Source organism: Perna viridis, chromosome 11, assembly GCF_037379345.1.
Source record: "Perna viridis isolate PV_CMFRI_1.1 ecotype Kerala chromosome 11, ASM3737934v1, whole genome shotgun sequence".
In the NCBI taxonomy this organism is placed as follows: domain Eukaryota; kingdom Metazoa; phylum Mollusca; class Bivalvia; order Mytilida; family Mytilidae; genus Perna; species Perna viridis.
In genome coordinates this window covers 22,620,880-22,644,625 of record NC_142455.1, presented here as the reverse complement: position 1 = coordinate 22,644,625, position 23,746 = coordinate 22,620,880, and the positions used below count along the sequence as shown (strand labels likewise).

The following is a 23,746-nucleotide window of genomic DNA, read 5'->3' as shown; positions in this document are numbered from 1 at the left end:
GAAAAAGGGAGAAAACTGTGCAAAATTTAGTTGCATTATTAGGGAGCTTAAAATTCGTTTTCCTTGCCATTCATTGTCACGTAGAAGAATGTTTTTTTAGTATCTGAAATACATTTGATATAAACATTACATTGGAACAAAAAATTAAGAGGGAAAAAATTTACCCCCTGCCAACCATACCATAGGATCTGCCTGATTTTCACATGGACTGTCTCTTAACACCACACTACCAAATGCAAATCTAAAGACTGTTCTACGTGATCTAATTTACCAACGTATTAAACGAAACTAGAAACTCAAGATATGCTTATCTAGTAACAGGTAGAACAAAGGTTTATATTGTGAAAAACCACACTGATTCTTACAAAAAAGACTGATGTTGTTGAAATGGTTGAATAACGGTTGACAAAATGTTTGTCGAATTTGGGGGTTTTCCAACAGACTATTATAATATATATGGGGTTGTGTGCCTCTCTTGGCCGATCTTTTTCTACACTCGTATGAAGCCAAGTTTTTACAAGGGCTATTCTTAAAATATGGAAGCGAGTAGCCTTGTCCTTCCATTTCATTTTTTTTTATATGTATGGCCAAGTACCTCTAATGAACTTTGACCTGAGCCTGACGAAAAAGAAGTATTGGACAGACAATAAAATCTAACCAACACAAGAAAATATGAGTTACGGTGTTTCTATCTGCGCCATGAAAACTGATTTGTTCAACGTGTCATAGTTTTCCCTTCCTCTTTCGTCTACCCCGGTCTTGACTTTTTATGAGCAACTCGGTGGGTGTTTCTAGAAAAGCAGAGGACGCTTACCATACCGGTGCACGTGGTCCACGCTCCCAGTCCGAGTTACTCATGTGCTTTTGTTACTTTGTATGTATGATTTTAGTTACTTAATGTTCTTTGTTGTGTATGTCTGTTTTCCATATTTGGTCTTTTCCCTGGATTGCTTTCTTTTGATTTCCGCTAGAACCTTGGTTCCCTTGATTACTCTTTCATGTTCTTTTCGTGCATTTGAAATTTGACGTATTTGAATTTTACCTTTGTTGCTCGTTACTTGTTGCTTAAAGCCTCCTACGACAAACTGAATTCTGCACATTGCCTGCTCTTTATAAGAACTTGGTCTCGCTCTATTCGAGAACATGTGAGTCAATTTAAAAAAAAGCGATATATTTCAAACGTCTACAAATAAAAATAAATATTTTGCGCATAATTCAGTTATTATTTATACACGTCAGTGATGTGTATGTGAATTTGAGTTTAGTCAATCCATTTCGGTATTTGAATGAATTTTACTTCCTATTTAATTGTCAATTAGGAAAAATGCAAGAGAAATGGTACAAGTAGTCGCTAGGCATCGGAATGTCGAAAAGTGAAACTTAAAGAGGAAATCAAAAAAGTATATGTATATGACCTGGAAATCGGCAATATGCATGGAACATTGGACAACACGAATGGTGGAAGGGAAGCTGACAATTTTAAAATAAATATTTCAGGAAAAGAAAAGAAATAATGTCCAAATATAGCTTTACAAATTATATTCGGCAAAGTAATTAATAATCTTGTTATTTTAGACATTTAAGTTACGGTTGATTTGATGTGAATTCGATTTGTCGACTTTGTATTCAACATCTACCATAAGGTGTTAATATGATAACTCTTATCTTATTTGCATAATGAGATATACTTGTTTTGATTGGCTAAAAGCACTTACTTGGGCATATTAACGATATGTTCATATCTGTATAAACACTTATGTTGGACTACTTTTCAAAAAATTAAAGAAATCTATTCAGTTTGTGAGTCTATCGCAACCTCTTATACACCAATGAATTTAAATAAATATGCTTAATCTATAATAATGTTATTAGGTCACGTTATAAGGTCATTACAATTTCTAACTTATCAATGTGAAACCGAAATGAAAGTCCTTAAACTACAAGTAACCTTAAAAAACAAATAAACATTGGAGTACATTGACTAAAAATTCGAATTTCCCTTTCACCCACTAATTAAATTTAAAATATGTTCAGCGCCATATGGTCTATGAGAACAATTTCATTTATGTTGCTTTTATTTTGAATACACGGAAATTCGTAAAAAATAAGCATCGCTCAACTTTTCCTTTTTTAATGCAATTTCGTTAAACTTATCGGATATCATGAAAAGGTCAAATGTTAATCATGTACAATTATTTCCTCAACTAATTTTCCCACCATTTGATGGCAAAGGTTAGTTATGTTTATGTAATTTGTTAATAGCAAAATGCACCATTTGTCTTGTTTAAAACTTCTGAAAGGTATGTGCTTTTATTATTTAATAAGTAAAAGTTATATACCAATTTTAAAAGCAACTAATACATTAAATATGTCCGAGGCTTGAAAATAAGGAAGTGTGAGGCTTTTCCATGTCTTATGCCAAAAAGATATAGACATCAGATCTATATTAAAAAAAACTATATGTATTTTTCCTTAAACTGAAGCACAACACAGATATGCGAAACATTCCGATTTCTAAAGATTACTTGATATATTTGGTGTAGTGATAGTTTGTTCAGTATACATTGTTGATGTGGCTAGGTTTGTACATAAAGTAGTTGCGTACCTTCCATGCGTTTCATAGAGTAATCAAAGGAACTAAGGTTACAGCGGTAATCAAAAGAATCCAGAGACAAAGACCAGACATGGAAAACAGAAATACACAACAAAGAACATAAAGTAACTAAAATCATACATACTAAGTAACAAAAGCAAATGAGCAACTCGGACTCCACTAAAAACTGGGAGCATGGACCAAGTGCACCGGTAGGGTAGGCGTCTTCTGCTTTTCTAGAAAAGACACCCGCCGAGTTGTTCACAAAAGGTCAAGTCCGGGGTAGACGAAAGAGGAAAGGAAAGCTATATATTGGCTAGGTGAACACGAACACGTTTTACATGTTTTAGTTAGTTTAAAATGTTTACATCAGCGCTTCTGGAAAAAAGTCTACAAAAAACATATCTTAACCTAAGTGCATATGATGTTGAATGACCTTCAACACCAGATATGCTTTGATGGTCCAAGATTGTCTCTAAAAAAAGCCTCTTTGCTTTGAATTAAACAGAATATGTTAATGAAACAGTTGTCAAAATATGACTAAGCAAAAGAAAATAAGAGTTTACTTTGGTTTATATCTAAACTAATTTTGATATTTTGACTCTGTATGGTCATTACAGTCAGGACTGAAGCCATCAATGACATTTATTGATAAAAATAACAATTTCTGTGCTTGTTTTCTTGTTTGTAAACTTAAGCTCAATACTTGTTCTTCAATTTGGTTTGGTTGTCATTTTTTACATCCTTATTTTTTTACATGAAATAAGACTAACACTGAAGTCATGTATAAGATATATTTGCTACTGTCATTGGACATTTTGGTCTAGAGGACGTTTTCTAGCAATGGTGAACATAAAACTATTGCAATTAACTAAACAAACAACGTGTATTTCTAAAAACTGAAAGCTTTTTCACATTGTTTAAAAGTACTAATAACAATCAGTAAATACATTGTAGTTAATAACATTATACTGTTGTTTATATTACAGTTAATGGTACATGATTCTGAAGTGATTACATGTATTGATGCATTGCTGAAGCCAATTTAATTAAGAAGACGTCTGACCTGTCCATATACGGCCTTTAACCGGAAGTAAAATTAACCATTTCCTATATAATACTCTCAGATAATTTTAGTGATGCAACACAAACTTTCCAAATGATATCTCTATACCAGAAGTATTGAAAGAAAGAAAAGAGCAATAAAATAAGGCCTGGCAACCAAACAAATACATTTTCACGCGCGCCATATATCACTTTACGAACCAGCCAAACTTTAAAGCTCACCGTGTGAATTAAATTCTTTAAGCATAGAATTAATATTATATTGAATGTACCTTTAATATATTATAAGCTGATATATAAAAATAGTCTTTCTTCCAGATCGATCAGCAATAATGGATAAAATTTTCACTGCATATCTCCTAATGACAATGCATTGCTTGCGTATGTATATATGTACTTATGTGTTTATATCAAGACTCCTAAAAAGTCGTTCACATTGATTTCGGAGAGAAAAATAAACATGACTAATTTGTGTTTCATTTTTTTTTATCAAAGTAATGCTACGTATTGATAAATAATTAACAAAAAGCTATTGATTTATGAACATATTAAGTCACAAACAATTATGTTTCTCATGTGTTTAGTTTAAAATGGAAAACATTTGTATCAGACGAATGGAAAATAGGCAAATTAAAATGGTATGGTTATTATCCATGGAACTGCAAACATTCATTAAATAATGAAATCCAGTTTTGAATTAAAATATTGTGCTTGTTGTGTTTTAAATTCACACGAGATATATGCGAGATATTGTGATTTACTAGTTATTCTATTTCTCCTGTTCGTGATCATTATCAATTAAGCAACATCGATTAACAACATTTTGTTTATATATTTTAATTAGTTGTTCATAGTATGTGTGAAGATAGAATCGTGACAGCAAGTTTAGGGGAGAATGTAGAAGTGGCTATTTACGAATTATGTACCGATTATGGTAACCTTCTCTCTTCCAAATCAAACGACAATAATTTCAAGTGGGTGGCAGGAATGAACTATACCAGCCATACAAGTTACTTCTTTGATGGCAGATACAAATTATCCATTCGACAATGGAAAACTGTATTAGAATTATCAAATGTTACAAATGAAGACGAAGGAGTATATCTCTTTAATTGTGCACGCTCCACCAGGTTGACTGTTATCCAACTATCTGGTAAGTATATTCATACGAAGCAAACACTGAAATATGTAATAATTATTGTATATCATCTTTAAATTGTGGACATCAGTTTAAACATTTCTTTAGAGCCAATTGCAACATTGATAGTCCTTATGATATAGAACAGTCCTACACATTGCGATGAACATTGTATCGTCCATTTGAAAGTAATTTGAATGTCATGAAAGATCGAGAGTTGAAAATGTTTCTTCAAAATGGACCTAAGTATAGTCCTGCAGCACTATCAAATGTATTTAATGTCGTAACATCAAAACAAAATCACTCCATTCGTATTGTAAACAACAGATAAAACGTGAGAAAGTAGACAGGGAAACATTAGATTCTTTCTTCAAAACAGTTATGAAAATAGTTGACATCCGAATAAAACCTTTCGAGGAACACTTCATTCCTAATAAACGACATCAAAACCGTATTTTTCGAATAAAACAAAAATAGAAAACAGCCAGCAAAGAATTTCTTTTTTGTTTCTGCTGAGAAAACTACTAATAAATTTATTGTTAATTGATCTAAATTTTATATTAAAATTCTTCAATACTAAATTACAAATTCAATCATTAAAACTGAAAAAAATTGCATAAAGTGAAATTGTGAACGAACACAAACTCGTCGCTATCTCCTTACAAGCTGAACCCAGAAGTGTAGGAGTTCTTACTATGGTCTGGCTTCCCAAACTCCACAATAGATGCATTATAAATAAAGATTCATTTCCTCTTCAATTCATTGCTATACATTGCTCTACAACTTGACTTTTTAGTTAATTACTAGTGCGTTCAATACTATATAAAGTCTGATTATGTTTTTGTAACAAGCTTATGAAAAAAGTCCAACTATATTTGGAGCGTAAAAAACTCACTTGAAGAGCTTGATAGATGACCTGCCCATGGTGATTGTTCGAATCTGTTCAAACTTTAGCTTTTTTCAACTGTATTCATTTCCATACCATTTTAATACCTTAAGATAAATCGGGCGATATTTTGGCTCTTAACAACTATATATCCTGTAGAACTGTCTTTGAGTAAAGCAAATATGGAAAATAAAGAAAGTCTGTTTTTTATTTTAGTATTCATATCAATAATGGTAAATTTTATACTATAATTTAAGATAAAAAGGATGATTTTTCATTCCGTCATCCCCTTGTCAACATCATATGGTGTTATCACAATTGGGTCGATTTGTTCGTTTATATCACAACCTCGAAAAACATTTACAGATATTTTCAAACGATGCAAGGAACTTACTCTCAAATACAGATGCACTTGTAAAGGATTAATACCTGCGGATATATCTCCCCCTTTGTTTTACGGTAATATTCTGAACTAAACATGGAAAGCTCGATATTCACCCAATAAGTTAACTAACCCGTTGCATAAGATCATTCGTAACGTACATATATATGATATTGTTATCAAATCGTAAGGATAGCATTTTGTGGTTATAACATTGATTCCCTCATGGGGTCTTTACATGGAAAATAAAACAGTTTTTTGCATAACATGGGATGTGTCCTTATTGTATAACTAATGATGTATCGTGATTCCCAATCCCGCATTGGGGAATTGGGATCGATTGCACATACATGGAGACATCACTTTTTGAAGATTTAAACTGGTCTAGAGCCGGCATGTCATTTAACTGTTAGTAGTCCTTAGTTTGTACATTTGTGTAATACATATTCATTTTCTTTATTTCCATTGTAACTAGGGACTCAAACCCTTTTGAACTGATTTTTAGGTGTTTTTAATTCTGTAATATGTTTTTCACCGTGGCTAGATTTTAAAGGAATGGGTTGTTTTACGCCAAAGTTCTTTAACCCCGCCGCATTGTTTGTGTCTGTACCAAGTCAGGAATTACCGGCCTCTGTGTCTTCTTTCATTTCCACCTTTATTTCATCTTTCAAGTTATTTGAGTATATATGAGCAACTCTTTACCTGAAACTGTGTATAATGATGTTTTCGGGCCAGCTGCACCTGTCGTATGGTCTGACAATTTCCTTGCCGTTTAATGTAGACCAATTTGTTGTCTCTTTAAGATATAAACATACCTATTATCGTTATTACTGTATAACACAAATATACTGTTTTCGACTAATTTGGGTAGTCAAATTAATTCAAAAGTGATACATTTCCACTGATTATATTCTTGTTGTGACGATAGTAGTGTTAATTGTCAATTTGTTTTTGCAATTGCCAGAACAAAAACATCCGCTAGTAAAAGTGGTTTTCATTCTGGTTATATATTTATCAACAAAAGAAACAATAAAAAGCTAGTAATGTCAGTATTTTTACATTTTTTTGTTTAAGATACTCTCCAACAGTTTAACTCTCTAGCCAATCTGAAAAGAGTATACCGTTAACTATTGAAACATTTTAATTGTTGTTGTTGTCAGTAATTTGGCTATTGCACCAGGTTATTATTTTTTCTTCTTTTTAAAACGTCTAAAACAAATGCAGATTTTGATGCTACGATTACAACAAAATAAGAGCTCGTATAACGAATGTTGATGTACTTTTCATGTAGTAACAATCTAACATTTAACTTATGACTCGTCTAAGGCAAACCGATTCAACAAAAGATAGATCCAAAAATGAATTTTTGCAACGTCGAGACCGCACAATGATGAAAATGAGGCTAGAGGAATATTTGTTCATTACAAAATCAAAAGTTTTGTTCAGACTTTGAGGACTGACAGAACACAGACTTCGCTCAGGAAGTATCATAAAATAATGGTTACTCTTTAGATAGCATAGCATCACCGAACTGCAGACTTGTGTACGACGACATTAAATGTAAAACAAATGGCAAAATATCGTTCTTACTTAGAAGTAAAATCTGAGGTGAACTTTTCGTTAAAATTTGTGACGCCATATTGAACATATTTGCGTTATTGCCTTTTGTCGATGTTGATTTTGAGCAGTCATTATTTGTTACGAAACTTTATTAGACATTAGTTCTTGTTACTCTTAAACGGAAATGTCCAAAACGGACATGTTGTACATGTATCTACTTTCCATTGTTACCTACCCACCTACCGTATGAAAGATCACTTTTATTTTGAGTAATGTAGTTGCCAAGGAATTATTGCAAACAATAATTAGTGTAAACAGTCGTTTGGAAATATCGAAAATGCACCGCTGATCTGTATAAATTCGGCTGTCCTTAGGCTTGTCCACACGACTTTTTTTTACCAAGTTAAATTGCTTTTATATCATTTTATTTATATTTGTTTTATTTTGTAGTGAAGGGATCATTTACCAATAAATCACAGATCAATACAGCTTATGTCAGACAGGGTTCAAATGCAGTTTTGGAAGTACAAAGTAGAAGCGTGGAAAACTACTTCTTCAAGGCAGCTATCCCATATGCAGATTATAACAGGGTTAATACTAATGAATCATTAGAAGTGACAGACTGCCATGAAGAATCAAGTTGCTTTGTAATAAACAATGTAACAAAGATTCACGAAGGTTGTTATGTTATAGGTTACGGTACGGGGATAACAGATATTATTGAACTACTGCTATATGGTGAGAATCCTTTTTATTACAAGTATATTGAATAAATTTGTCTTTGTGGGCCTGTAGAATATCATTAAGTTGTAAGTCATCAAACCAGCAGAGAGTATATGCATATGTAACTTTATGTTATATCAAAAATAGACTTCAATCAGTATTAACTGATGACGATTTCTAGAAATTTAGGAATCCATACATCAGGATGTTAGCGTTTACAGCTCTAGAATGATATAAACCTCCCATTTACAGTATAAACCATCCCCATTGTCCACACTCCCTCCCCATAGAACATTTCTCTATCGAACCTCCGTGGTACCTTTCTTCATTCGAATTTTCATTTTTGCATAATTACTGTATAGAACAAAAATATTGAATGAAAATATATATGAAAAATACTAAATAAGATAATCAAATGATTTTCGTGATAACCAATACAAAATCAGTTGAATACGGATACGAAGTATTTTTTCTTTCTCATTTCAGATCTCAATCTGTCCATCGGCAATAATTCAGTGAAATGTGAAGATGAGTATGATGGTTCGAATTTTGTAATTGAGCTCGACCAGAGACTCAACGGAAAAATAATTCGTCAGATCGAAGGCAGGGGAGGCAAACCGCTTTATCTATCGATTCCGCCAGTTTCATACTATAGTTATGTCTATTTTCAATGTACAAGTTTTCTTGATACAAATAAAACAGCGGTTTCGTCACATAAAACGTGGGGCTACAGATACCCAGGTATGAACACATGTATTCTTAGGGGTTCATATTCATATGCCTTTTAAAAGTACAAAAGTGGATGATTTTCGTGAAGAAATATTCTAAATTTCAATTTAGATAGTGTCATATTTTCGCATTTATTCCATTATGTAGTAAAAAATTAGTTAGGTTTTATTTTCACTTTCCGATTAAAATCGCAAAAATTCTCATGTCATCGGTATCACGAACACATTTTTGTATTAACTGAGTAAGTGGTAAACGTTTTTCAAATTAACTTGTCATCAGGATTTGTGCAATACTCAAACATTTTAAATGTGATGCAGAAAAAAATTCGAAATTGATATTAAAACGCAAGGTTTTACACCAACCGAAATGTCATAGAATGTATTTTTGATGATACACGATACGTATCATGAAAGGCTGTCGGTTTATGTGTAATTTAAAAACTAAAACGTCAAAAAGGAACAACTAAATGCAAATTGAAACGATATTTAATCGTTTTTCAGTACATTCCATTTATAATTTTAGGTACCCCAGTTTTTGCACCTGAAAATAGAAATGTGTATGTTATTGAGCCTTACACCTTGGCTATAATCAATGTATTGGTACACAGCACAACTCAAATCGAGGCATTGTGGATTGAGCAAATACAAAACAACTCACTACTTCCTGTACCAATTAGATATTTCAGTAGAAGTCCAGTATCACAAGAAACATACAATGAAGAGACGACGTCGGTCAATGGTCATCAATTCTTCATTCATTTTCCTGTGACGTCATTAAATACACAAATATTTAATCTTTGGATTCAAAACCATGCTGGAGAAAATGTTTTCAGATTTTATGTTGAAGTGAAAGGTAAAAAAATCAATTGATGATACGAATTAGGTTGTGTGTTGTTCAATTTAACTGAAAGAATATCGTGAAGTATCGTTAAAAATCAATCTTCATATATTGTCCATATTATCTTCACCTATTCCATACTCCCAGTTTTATTGGAGTCGGAGTTGATGATTTGTTTTTGTTACAATGTATGTATGATTTTAATTACTTCGTGTTCTTTGATGTGGATGTCTGTTTTCCATCTCTGGTCTTTGTCCCTGAATTACACTTTTTTTATTACCGCTATTACCTTGGTTCCCTTGATTACTTTCAATCAAAGCATAGCAGAAAAAATTGAAGTCTTAAGTTTCACAAAAACGAAAACTTACCACACTGATTCTATATTGGCAAAATAAACTTAATTCATTATTATCTTATGAAAAAAAGAGCTTTTAATTTCTTCAGGATGAGATCTATACAAACTATATTTTTAAATTATATTTTGAAAAGGGCGATTGTTTGTGTTGATCAAGTTCATGAGTTACATTAATGTATTACTAATTTAATAAGATAAAAAATTCTTTCAGCTTCAATTTTAATTCATGGCTTGACTCCAAATCATCCTCCTAATCTACGGAAGAAGCATTGTAAAAATGCTGGATTTTTCATTGACAATATATTTGTCCATTGTGCTAGACGTGTTTTTTAACAGCCGGTCGTCATTCAAAAATCCAATTGGAACAAATTGTGACCCGCCTTTCGCTGATCTTTTCCTCCTGCAATATCTGGCTTACTGTAATGTTAATCTAATCTAATAGAAGGAATGTCGTTTAATCAGATCCTTTGATATCAGTTTTCGCTTAAAATATGATGTTTTTTTTCTGAACAATCTTAAATTTTGGGATTTTATACAACGCACTTGGTATAAAAGATACTGCAAAACTTTTCTGGTCATCCCCAATAACTGATTTCCTCTTATAGGTCGATTGATAGGAAAATTGCATGACTAAATTTGAGAAAATCTCGATTAATTCTCGTTTCATTTAATCACTTTCCATTCATCTTTGGCTAAATCGGTTCAACACTTACGTATGGAGTAATATATCACATCTCCGATGTTTTTTTAGACTTTTTGTACCATACTAAACTTCAACAATGCGGCTTCATGAACAGGGTTTTGTTGTACAAGATAATATTACCATTTTAAGCTTTATGATCGTAATTATTAACTCGTGTATATGTCCGTCAGCACCATTAGAACCTATTTGCTATTTATTTACCTATTGATAGTTTTCCTCTGTCGGCCATTACAGACATGATATTTAATGCACAGCTTGGCAGTCGTTTATAGAAAAGCATCTTTCTGGTGCATCTGGTGTACCATCCTTTTGAGACTCAAAATGGTTGTCAATCTCACAGAATGAGAGAAGCCTAGATTTTTTTTCTTTTTGCGTATTATTTTGTTACTATTTTATGTTGTGTGTGTTTATGTGGTTTTATTTGAATTATGATATTTTTTATTACCGTTTGAATCCTGGCTCCATTAATTCCCATTTTACCGAATGTCAAAAATCGCGAAAATGATACTCCATTATAAATGTGTCGTTCATATTTATTGAATCTTATTTATATTTTAGGACATCCCGTTTTTGTCATGGAAAGCAAAAATGTATTCAGGGGTAAAATCGGCACAAACATCAGTATCGAAGTGTTTGTACATAGTTATGATGAAATCAACACAGCATGGGTTGAGGAAATAAATGAGGGATTAAAAAATAATGCTGACATATATAATCTTACCATCAGACGTGCTTTAAAGACGTTATGTTATGGACAAAGAAAGTTTAATGATTGTTACGATATCTCATTTCGTCTTCCGGTAATCACTGCTGATGAAAAACTGATGAACCTTTGGGTGGAAAATAGTGTTGGAAAAAGTGTATTTAAATTTTATGTTGAAACAGAAGGTACATTTAAAATATGAGAATTTAGTAATAAAAGAAATAACATATTAGAATTTGCCAAGAATGTCATATATAGTATTGTTTCAATATATTTATTTGATGAACTTAACATGATATGTCCCTCTACCAGAGGAACTACGTGAACGTTTGGAAATACCAATTACATGAAGTATGCAAACTGTCAAATGTGTTTCGTGGTAAATGATGATTTTTGTTTACATTTTATTCGATTAATTTATTAGATCATATTACAACATCGAATTTTCTATTAGTGCGAACACTATTCTTTTATTGCATAGGATGATGTAATTAAAAATGAATATCGCAAAAAGATATGTCTATTTTAATAATTAATATAAATGTTTTGAAGTACATAAAATACAAACGCGTTGCTATATTTTACTTTTATATTTTGAATAGTGTGTTTACATTTCAGACAACCTACCCAAACCAGCTTTCCAGAATTACTTCCTGATCAGTGTTATTGTGAACGTAGGCTTACTAATATGTGTTTCTTTAATTGGTACACAATACTGTTACCAAAAAAATCGACTTTTCGCTAAGGAAAGGAATGACAGAACAGAAAATGTTCATACATATAATGAAGTTGAAACATTAGAGAACAGATTAATTGATATTCCTCCTACAATTAGAGAACGACGTCGGTTACGGTCTTCACCGACCGTCGTGCAAGTAGACAATCAAAGCAGAAATGAATATATCGACATTTATGACGACTGTATAGAAACTCACAACGACAACTCAATACTCGAAAGCTTTCAATTAGTTGCCCAGTCCAGTGACCACTCATCATTGTATGAAGACATTTGTTCATTATGTCATGAATTTCAGATTAGTTCAGTCATTACAGGTGAGACCGCTTCAGTCAAAAGTATAAGCCTTGATGAGAGCAATACAATCAATTATAAAAGTCAAGAGGAGAACGGGGTCGCTCCAATTAATGTGTTGGAAATCACGAATAATGTAAGTGATAAAAAAACGATTGTGTCGGTAGTGACGATCCAAATTGTTCAATCAAAGCAGAGAGATCATCAAATCATGTTTTAGTGACATGTGAATCATCTGACGATAACACTGGCAAAAACGAGAGAACGCAATTGTCGGAACATACATATGTAAACCTTCAAATATGGTAATTTATGTATTTCCGAATATTATTGGACATAATAATGTAAATATGAATTCCAAAATAATCATATTGAAGAGTTTTACAATTTGTAACTTTGTTAATAATGTTTTTTATCTGTAATATGTTAAAACGTGAAATTACTTTAGACTCTTTTCATCCTTACATGTAGTGCAGAATGATAAAAATGTTTTAATCAAGCAAATCTAACTTTTCATTGTGCATATAGCAGCAAATGTAATTCCGAAATACCGTTTCTGAAACCCAATTAATTCAGTTGAACATATATAAAATTATATGTAGTGTGCCTACGTATATAACATTTTCAAATATAAGCCAATACAAATATAAAACAATAATAAAACCTGTGTTATGATTATGGATCAAATTATTGTAAGCTATCAGTCCCCGAACCGATCCGTTTGTACAACTCAATTGCCTTCAAGTAATCCACAATAATACAATTTGTTTTTCCGGCCATCTTCGTTTCATACACACATACAAAATGTCAAATACAGTTATTTTGCACTGTACAAAATAGGGGGAAATCGTCAACATTACAACATCGACAACAGCGGGCAGACGTCTAATAAAAACTAAAAGTAAAAAAAAAACAAAACATTTATACAAATACACAATGAAAAACGAACAAAAAACAAGCCCACTAAAATCTTGAAGTTAACTTAGATGTTCTACTTTTTTTTCAAGACAATCGTCGAAATAAAGAGTAACAATTACTATTAATGTAATACAAGGGTCCCACAATGTGTAGGGCAATACAGAATTTGAATTTTGAAAATGGCAACCGTTCCCAAGAACAAACGACAAACACGTATAATTACAAAATGATATATACTTAATAATGAAAACTTCCAACGTAAAAAGTATAATATGTACAAGTTGGCCTGATGCTTAAGGTGTTAATTTTTTTTTAAATATTTTGATTGCACTCAACCACCAGCATGATTAATTCGAGGTTTCTATGCCAGTTTTACCATTTTCCTTCGTGTATAAATCGATGTTTTAAGGTGACATTTGTTTTACCACTGAGTAACATAGAAAAAAAAGTGCTGATAATTTTTGTGTCATTGTGTGAAGTTTTAATAGTTATTAAGGCCGAAACTGGATATATACACTGTACGTTGAAAAAGGCTGAAATAGAAATCTAACGTTCTTAATATGCTTCTAAAGTATATAAATCGTATACTTTCAGTATGATTTAGCTTTTACATTTCCAGGAATAAAGCTTTTTTCTCTTTTTTTTTACATGCAGGTTACAGTCAACCTTCAAATTACAAATCAATTTGTGGTCATAAAACAAACTGGCAGATTTTTTTGTCATTTATTTTTAATTTCTGATTACTATAAAACAAAGTGGATTGACCTATTAAATTCAGTCGATAAGGAATCTCTTGTAGTTCAAGAATACAAAATTGAAAAGTAAAGTGGAAAATTCCAGCCTCCTTCTTATTGTTCATTCCTGAAAACCATTGTGAACTAAAATTCGCTAAAGAATAGGCAGTTCTTCTTTTCCCATTTTGTCTTTCCCGAACGTGCCGTTTTATGATTAACTGATCGGATGACCCTAGAAATGCAGAGGATGCTTATCTTTCCCGTGCATCTGTTGATGCACGGGAAGGATAAGCAAAAATGATCCCAGTTTAAGTAGACTCTGGTTTGCCCACTTATTTTATGAGTGTTATTTGTGTTATTTCATGTTGTTTTTGTTGTGTTTGTCTATGTTCATAGTCTACTCGTTGTTCTCAGATTCTGTCATGGAAACACGGATAGATTTTATTCATAACTTTTTCGGGTATTTTTTAAACGTAAAGCTGTTTACGGAAAACGCAATAAGTAGAAATTTACTTTGTTTTGTTTTTGTTTTTGTTTATTTTTCTTTTCTTTTGCGTCAATGTGTCATATATCCCTCTGCTTACATAATACCTTATCATTTGTTTGCACGAATATTTGCCATTTTAATCCATAACACTTTGACTTTATGACTGCATTGGAACTTCTCTCTTCTAAACAACACGGTAATGTATTCGAGGAAGACCCAAACACTTGGTTTGTAATTTACTAAGATTTTATGGAGAAGGAAGATACAACAGTTTCCATGAATGTCCAAAATTGTACATATCGATTATTTTTTTTTATTTATCAAATAATTATGTTAACTGAAATCGGGCAGATTTTTCATACGTTTCAAGGCAAAAACGTTGAAAAAATCGACAACACCAGCTCTATACCTATAAATGTAACTGATAACAGTATAGTGTAATTATGTACCTGAATCATGTTTCATATGGTGGTATCCCAAAACATGTTCTTTTTCATCAGAAATACTAAATGAAAGATAAGTTGCATTTCGTTCAACACCCTCAAAGTCTTCTTACTCTATCTCAAGCTTATGATTATGGTGACTAGTTATCTCATGTATGATGTCGTTTCATTGAAAATAAAAGAAAAATAAAAAAAAATAATTGCGGTAATGTGTAAAAATCATTTTTAAAAACTGTCTTATAGGCATGTAAATTTAGAATAAAGGGATTAAAAAGTTTGTCTTGATTTTCTCCGTTATACCGTACTCATCGCAATTGTAGAGGCTCGTTGTTTTTTAATCCACCTGCAGAATCATAGCGAGCTCAGCTCAAGCTGCGGCAAAACCGCAGCGGGAGCGGAGAGCTCTACGGCAATATGCACGTGCAAGTCGTGACGTGCAGAATAATAGTAACAAAAATCCATCGCCCGGACTTGATATGAATGTCAAATAACAATACGTAGCAAAGGAGGATGGGGAGTACGCAAAATGTTTACATTATGAGAACCTCAAATTGCAATATATGTCGTCCCTTTTACTTTCGTCCGAAACTCTGTTCCGAAGACAAATGATATCAAAATAGCCAATCTTTTTGGTAAATGAAGAAATACATTTGCAGTTCAAGAATCATTTATATATATTATTTATTTTAATGATATAACATATATTTTAATGAATTTCATAATTTTATAAATAAATAAGCGACTTTCTATGCTGACCAGACACTACTCATACATGCGCCTACAACTATGTGCCATTTACTGTGATACCTAATATTGCTTAAAAAAAGAAATGCTGTATTAACAACGACTTCAACTTAGAACTCACTGATATTATGAGGGCCATCAAGCAACATACGACTTTCTCTAAAATAGTTATCAAATCCATAGGAAAACGAAAATAGATAGGACAACACATTTATTTATGTATATGTTCAATTTTCCGAGACTCTTTTCGCCAGACATCAACATTTTTTTCGAAGCATTTAAAGACTGATATAAAACAAATCACTATATTCCACATGCCCATAAGTATCTCCTGTTAAGATTGTTATTTGCATAACATAAACGAAACGGAAACAATTAATATTTCTTTGATTTTGGATGGGATATGACATTGATGTCATATACTGCTATATTCCATTAAACACACGCTCGACGTCGAATCATACGTTTCTTTTCAATTTGTAAGAGATCTAGGTCTTGACTGAGTGCAGTCGAATCAAACGTTCATGTGATCTTGATCGTTATTATGATGTGATGTTGACTGAATGGTAGAACTATTCCTTATAATAAGAAATAATGCTTTAAAATTATTTTCGAAAGTTAAGTGAAACGTTAAGCATTTAATTAAGTCATTATATTGTTTTATTCTTTCTTAAAATGATTCATGTTATGAAAAATATATAGAACTTAACAACAAAATTCACGTACCTAGCCAATATTCTCCATTAACGCTTCCAAAGCCATTCTTATATCCCGCCTTGCTTTGATTAAAATTAACTGATCCATTAAATCGACGCTGAAAAACCTGACATGTGTATTAATTTTTATTATGTTGCTACTACATGTGTTAGTTTCGACAAATTTAGTTTCATATATAATATCGTGTATGATAAAGTCCTCCATACAACATGTCAAAACAACCCTTTACAAAATTATTAATCAAGCTTGCACCAGTGCTGTATAGGCAGATCAAAAGATATATCAATCTTTTTTTTTTCGGACTGAAATACCTAACCTGAATGGCGTTCAACCTATTATACGTCTGTACCCGTAACTTTCTCTCATGAAGTAAATAATCTTATGGGAAATAATATTTATGTTGAGAAATTCTATATACAACCCAATAAAGAGAACAGGGCACAGAAATTAAAGGAAGAGAAAAAAAAATTGGCAATAGAAATAAAAGAATTTTTATACAATGGATATAAATACCGTCCACTTACCTATTTAAGTTTATCACTAGTTTACAATATGGTCCTGCAATGTATACATATTTTCAACATAAATTATAACATTGTCATTAAAAAAATAAACTACATGATAATATTACTTTAAATTGATATAGGTGATATACAATTAACCAAAATAACCACGGTATAACGGGATGTTTATTTCAAATAGTACAATTATATAAGCGATATAAGACCAATTAAACATATAAAAAATAATGTAAAACAAAAAAAAGCAAACAAAAGAAATACAAAAGCTCAGAACAAATGTCCTGATTTTGTTCCTGGATTACATTCTTTTGATTTCTGCTAGAATCTTGGTTCCGTTGATTACACTTTGAACATATTCAATTGATATTCATCGTTTTTAGAGCTTGCCGTAACTACGCAGACTTTTTATATCGCGCTAGAACTCTAACAAATAGGCTTCTGGAACAGGGTTATGTTGCTACAAGATTGATGTCATCACTACAAAAGTTTTATGGTCGTCATCATGAACTCGTGGATCGTTATTGTGTATCCATCTGCACCATGAAAATGATTTATTCAACGTGTCATAGTTTTCCTTACCTCGTTTGTCTACCCCGGACTTTACTTTTTATGAGCAACTCGGTGGGTGTTTCTAAAAAGCAAGAGTCCTGAGTTGCTCATTACGCTTTCAATTCATAAATATCCTACATACATAAAAGAAAATTCTTAATTAACCGAAGAAAAACAACTTGCGGATTTGTGCATCCTAAGTCATATTTCAGCGGTCCTGATCCAACCCTGATGCATGTAGCATATCCAATGCATTATTTATGAATATTCTCGTACTCTATATTACATATATTAGAGGATTAGAGATTATCCGCCATGAACACTCAATACGTAGGATCAAACAGGATCATGTTATGATGATTTTAGATCTGTGAAGAGATGGAGCACTAAAGCGGTCGTATTTACGTATTATTATTATCCTTTATATATGTATTCGCGATCATAAATGAAAAAGGAATATTTTCTGTTTATTTCAAGGAGTAATCAAGGGAACCAAGGTTATAGCGGTAATCAACAGAATGTAATCCAGGGACAAAGACCAGACATGAAAAATAGACATTCACAACAAAGAACATAGAGTAACTAAAATCATACATACAAATAACAAAAGAAAATGAGCAACTCGGACTCCACTACAAACTGTAACTTATCCTAACATTGAAAGTTTCCTTTCCCATGACAAAGACAGCTATCGTTCACCATGGCACCCAGGAGTCTTAAACACATTATGGATGTACTATCAAAAGTTAGCGGATTTGTAAAGTCGTTGATAAACACTTTGACATTTTTACACAAGCCAAAAATCAAAATGAATTAATTTGATTTAAATATCATTCAAACAATATAAATAAATTTGAAAAAGAAGACTAGCATGTACCTCATTACAAATTTATAAAATGTAACTTGAAATACCTAAATATATAAACTTATATAATTTCTGTTTTCTGTCAGAAATTGTATAATAATGTCAAATGAACATTCAAACTAATTTTTCATTTGGTTTTCTGATTTTATTCATTAATATCAAAACATTTCCATATAGCAGCTTTATTTTTGAATCACTGATTTTAAAAGTTAATTATCTGTAACTTAAATTAAATCATGTTTTTATAATGCGTATACACTTACCCTCTGCTGTATGTCCACCTTTATATTTGTAACCTTAATCAATTATTAACATGCATGCATATGTCGGTTGATCAAAATAACGTTTTATCAGTTTAACTGTAAACATAACAATCAGAAGAAGATATTCGGGTCTCATAAAAACAAGTAATATTTTGGTTTGCTTGTAACGTATGTCAATGAATAACCTCTCATCAGCTGCTATAGAATATATTACCTGTACATAAGAAGCTCAGGCACAGAGTGTCTACATGAAACAATTTAATTTATTAAGGAGGTAGACCTGGGGTAAGGGACACAACCCTTACAAATCATTGGAACGTTTGTATTCAGCATTTTACATCAATGTCATGTAAGCATCAAAGTAACTTAGATTGATTTCATTCTGTGTCAAATAAAAGCTTGATAGGCTTTGGTGAAATTGAATATGATACAAACATCACTGACGTCATGAGTTATGTCCCTTACCCTAGGTCGACCTCCTTAAATCGAATAGTAATATGTAATGCTAACTAATTAATTTGTAAAATGACAACACAGAGACGACTACAGCAGATGACGTTAACTCATCTTCGTCGGTATAAACAGGGTTGGTACATTACAATACACGGTAACAGTATCAAAAGATTAATAAGGGTAACAAAAATTACAGACCAATAATCAGATCCATAATAAAGTCAAGTCCAAATTAAATCTGAGAAAAATAGATATTACATCTCCGGAGAAGCTGGAACCGGAATGGTCCTGACTTGAAGGTGGGTTAAATCTAGATTTTACAGCGCACCAAACCTTCCTGTTCCATTGCAGCGTGAATATATCGGTAGTGATTGAATATTATTGACATGCTTTAGTTTCATGATCAATACATCAGTGGTCACATCAATACAAAAAAATAATTTTACAAATCATAACTTATTGTTTTAGGAGAAAATGATATCAGAAAAAAAGAATTTGATAAGAGATCTTTTGAGACGTATATCCTCATACACCTGATTCAGGAGTCTGTTACGCAGATATTTATGGCGTTCAATAAACTCAAGAAAGTACTTGCTCTAGCATAGCGAATCAATTGTGAAAAATGAACACCATATGCATGAAATGAAGGTATATTGCTGCACAGGCAAGGAACATTTATAATAATTTTAAAACCTCTCTTTCAAGGCCTCTCCTTTATCATACATCTAAGTACTGACATGGTCATAGCTGTCAAATTCGAGATGTAAGTCAACAAAAGACGCTGTACAAGCTGTTTTTGTATTCTCCTTTATGTCGAGCTCTAGTACATATATTGAAGGAAACAATGAGAGATAATTATGAAAAAAATCTCACGGTCTCATTTTGTATTCACTACTCTCGGATTTAGAATACAATAACACACGAAGGTAACAAATAAGTACCTTTCTTTGACTTCGGGCAAAAATAAATAACATTTTTTTGGTTCTGTTGCTAGGCATGTCAAGAGGCGATTATGTTATGTTTGATGATTAAGTATGGATGTGTCTGATATGTTATATTTAATTGTTTCATTTTTTGAAATTGCATAAACATGATATATTTTGAAATTGATAGACTAAGAAAGTGTAGGAAATCCCCCCTTGTTGTTTTGTTTGGTGCCCTGGAAAATGGTAAAAACAAAGAAGGAGAACGGATGAAACATTGTGCCAAGATAATGCGATTTTTGACGACATAATAATATTCTAATAAATGTTGGATGTGTAGGATTTTTGAGTAAAAAGGATATGTTTTATTTTTTTCTGTTAAAACCTTCTTAGAACTTACTGAAACCCGAAAAGTAATATTATTTCCTGCTTCGATCTGAACATTATGCAATTCATTGCCGTTCAATATCATATAAAACATGAAAAACTTTCTACCAGTTGGTGGTAATAATTATTTTGATTTTGTGTCATGTTTGGGATCGTACTTGTATTAAATTAGCCCATGATCTATTTGTTTGTCTCATTCAAATGAAGGGATCATGAGGTTGTAGATCACGTGAATATGACAAGAGTGGAATCGGTGAATATGTCATAGACAACAACTCATTCAGGCTGCAAATACCTACCCAAGGAGGCCCATAGGAATTCAATGAATGATGAGGACACCCAGGAATGACTCGCAAGTCAAAGCAGGCTACAGCTGGCAATTTTCTGAATTTATATTAACAATGCCCATGATAATACATTGCCATATTTTTCTAAAACCCCCATGACTTAATAAAACAACACAACAATTTCCATCCACTTTTTAAAATGTCTCAATCAAATTGACAGGACCAAAACACGTTACATTTCCCCAAAACACCCCTCATTTAAATCATTACTCTTAATTACATTCTTCATTCCTTAATAACTATCTACAGTGTAAACTGACTTGTTTTACTTTTCTACCCTTCACGATAAAGAGTTCCATTTCTTTTGTCCTCGGAAACCCGATCCAGCGACTGTATTCAAAGGTATGGTATTATACAAGGTGAGTAGACGGTGAGTCTCGTTAAACATGATTTTGTTCTTATTTTGAGGATGAATAGATGGTAAAAAAATTAAGCTAACATATTATTCAAGATTAAACTGAGATTATCTTATTTTAATATTTTGTTCTTTTTTTTTTTTTTTTCGCCACGTTTTATTTTTTATATTATTTTTTTTTATTTAGTCGTTTTACTGTTTACTATTTTAGTCATCAAGTGACCAGTTGTGCCAGATCACAAGCCCTTACAAAGATTAGTTAGAAGAAAAACTAATTTACTTTCCTACGTGTCATCTGCGATGTCCCATTATAGTTTATTGACTTCTAGTCGTTAACTTTGTACAATTGAACAACATATTTCTGATAACCAAGCACGTATTTACACTAAAGAATAACTGCTGAATCGAAAGACATATTTGATTCCATTTCACAGCGTTGATGAAATATAATTGGGAGCAATCTGTCATAGAAGCAGACTTTAGTTGAACTTTGCTATGAGTGACATGAGGCTGTTCAAAATATTTTTGTGTTGCTCTTTGTTAGTCTCTACACTTTCAGGTGAGTGCAATATTTTATTTACCCTAGATAAAAAAGAAATTGCACCTTTATTTGATTTCTATACAATATTTCAAGCGATGATGATAACTGCTCTTTACAGAGAAACCTATATGTAGGGCTATTGGATTTTTTGTAGAAGACTGTGGGTATACAATGACGTAAAATGTCAGGTTAAACACTTAAATGGTGACTTCGGTTTTCGGGTAAGGTATTGGAAAGAATGGAAAGAATCCGAACACATACAAAAGTTTGTTTTGTTTTGTTTTATTTTTATTTTATTTATTTAATTTTTTTTTGTTAATACAAAAATTAACTAGTTTTCCGACGATTATTTTTTCTAATAAATGACAAAAAACTGTGGCTTTACACTGACCACTACAAGTAAACAATAGATAACATTAATGAATAATTAATTAAGACACTGCTGTTACCTATCGGCAAGTCAACTAAGAACCATTACTCTGTTGTTTCTGGAAAATGGTCGTGCCAAAAAGGCTTTATAATTCTGCAAATGCTTTATTAATTTTGTTATTGAAATAAGATGTACCTCGAAAAAAGTAAAGGTTGAATCATGTATTGGTTATCTGATGCTATATATACGTCATGTGAAATTATCAAAACGAAATTAATCGCCAAGTTAACAAGCAACGAAACAGAAAACGAAAAACCGGTAACACATATTGATACACACATTATGAGAAAAATTTGAACATTCGATATGAATTTAAAGGACTCATAAATTATTTTAAGAAGCAATATATCGTTGGTTTATATTTTTATTGAATATTTGTGCTTTTCATCTTGGAAACTAAATGGCTTTGAAAAATAAAGAGGTTATAATGATGATCTATCAGTAATAAATCCTACCAAAGAAAATGCCTTATAAAACAGTTCTCAATGTATTAAAGATATTAATTCCTTCTGTCTACATAAACATAACTCAAAAACATAACATTTCACCAATACTAAAGTGTATCTTTTCCCTTTAGTACCAAACAGTCTAGAACGTGAGCAGACGATATACCAATTCGTAGGTGAGTTTATGTCAGAAAATTGCAAAATGGAACATTCCACCTTATGTTCTACACGAATTCATTAACATTTATTAATCTCGTTATATTGACTCACAAATAACTTATATGAATAAGAAAATTGAAATTATTGTATAATACCCCATTTTCGTGAGATTTCCCCGTACTGACAACTTGATTTACTGTTGGAACACGAGTAAGACTAAAACTTAAAATGACGACAATGTCTAATCGTTTCCTAATCTATAATTAATAAACATTTGTGTATTTTACAGAACCGCTTAAAAGGGAGAAAAGAGGTACGTATGTGAAAAGGAGTTTGCTGCTGTAAAGAACTAAATTGCCATTACAATGTTCATTAAATTTCATAAGGTTAAACAAAAATCACTCCTCTGATTTTTACGTATTTTTGATTATTTTTGATTATTTTTTTATTGTCTTCTTTACATAATAATTTATAATAAAGACGATAATAAAAATATTTATTTTTAATCAATTCAATTTATCAAATTAACAAAAACAATACTGTCTTACCCTTTTAAAGATTCACAAAATCGTTAAATAAATAGTTACTCTTCTTGCAGTAGTATACATGAAATGCAAACATCTGAAGGTTGAAAGTTAAAACTAGAATATTTTATTATTCAATTAGATGGATCTGATGGTAACGATAATACTGGTGGAAACAAAGAGGCAGGAAAATGTTGTAGTGAGGGTTTACCGCCACCTGGAAAATAAAAAATGAA

At 31.8% G+C, this 23,746-nt stretch overlaps 1 long non-coding RNA gene across 1 annotated transcript; it reads left to right on the top strand.

Annotated features, from left to right (window-relative positions):
- Nucleotides 1-21,396: 21,396 nt before the first annotated feature.
- LOC148603391 (uncharacterized) lies at nucleotides 21,397-23,746 on the top strand. The gene is made up of 4 exons (XR_015916908.1): nucleotides 21,397-21,969; nucleotides 22,959-23,003; nucleotides 23,276-23,299; nucleotides 23,653-23,746. It is a non-coding gene; the product is annotated as an uncharacterized LOC148603391 (long non-coding RNA).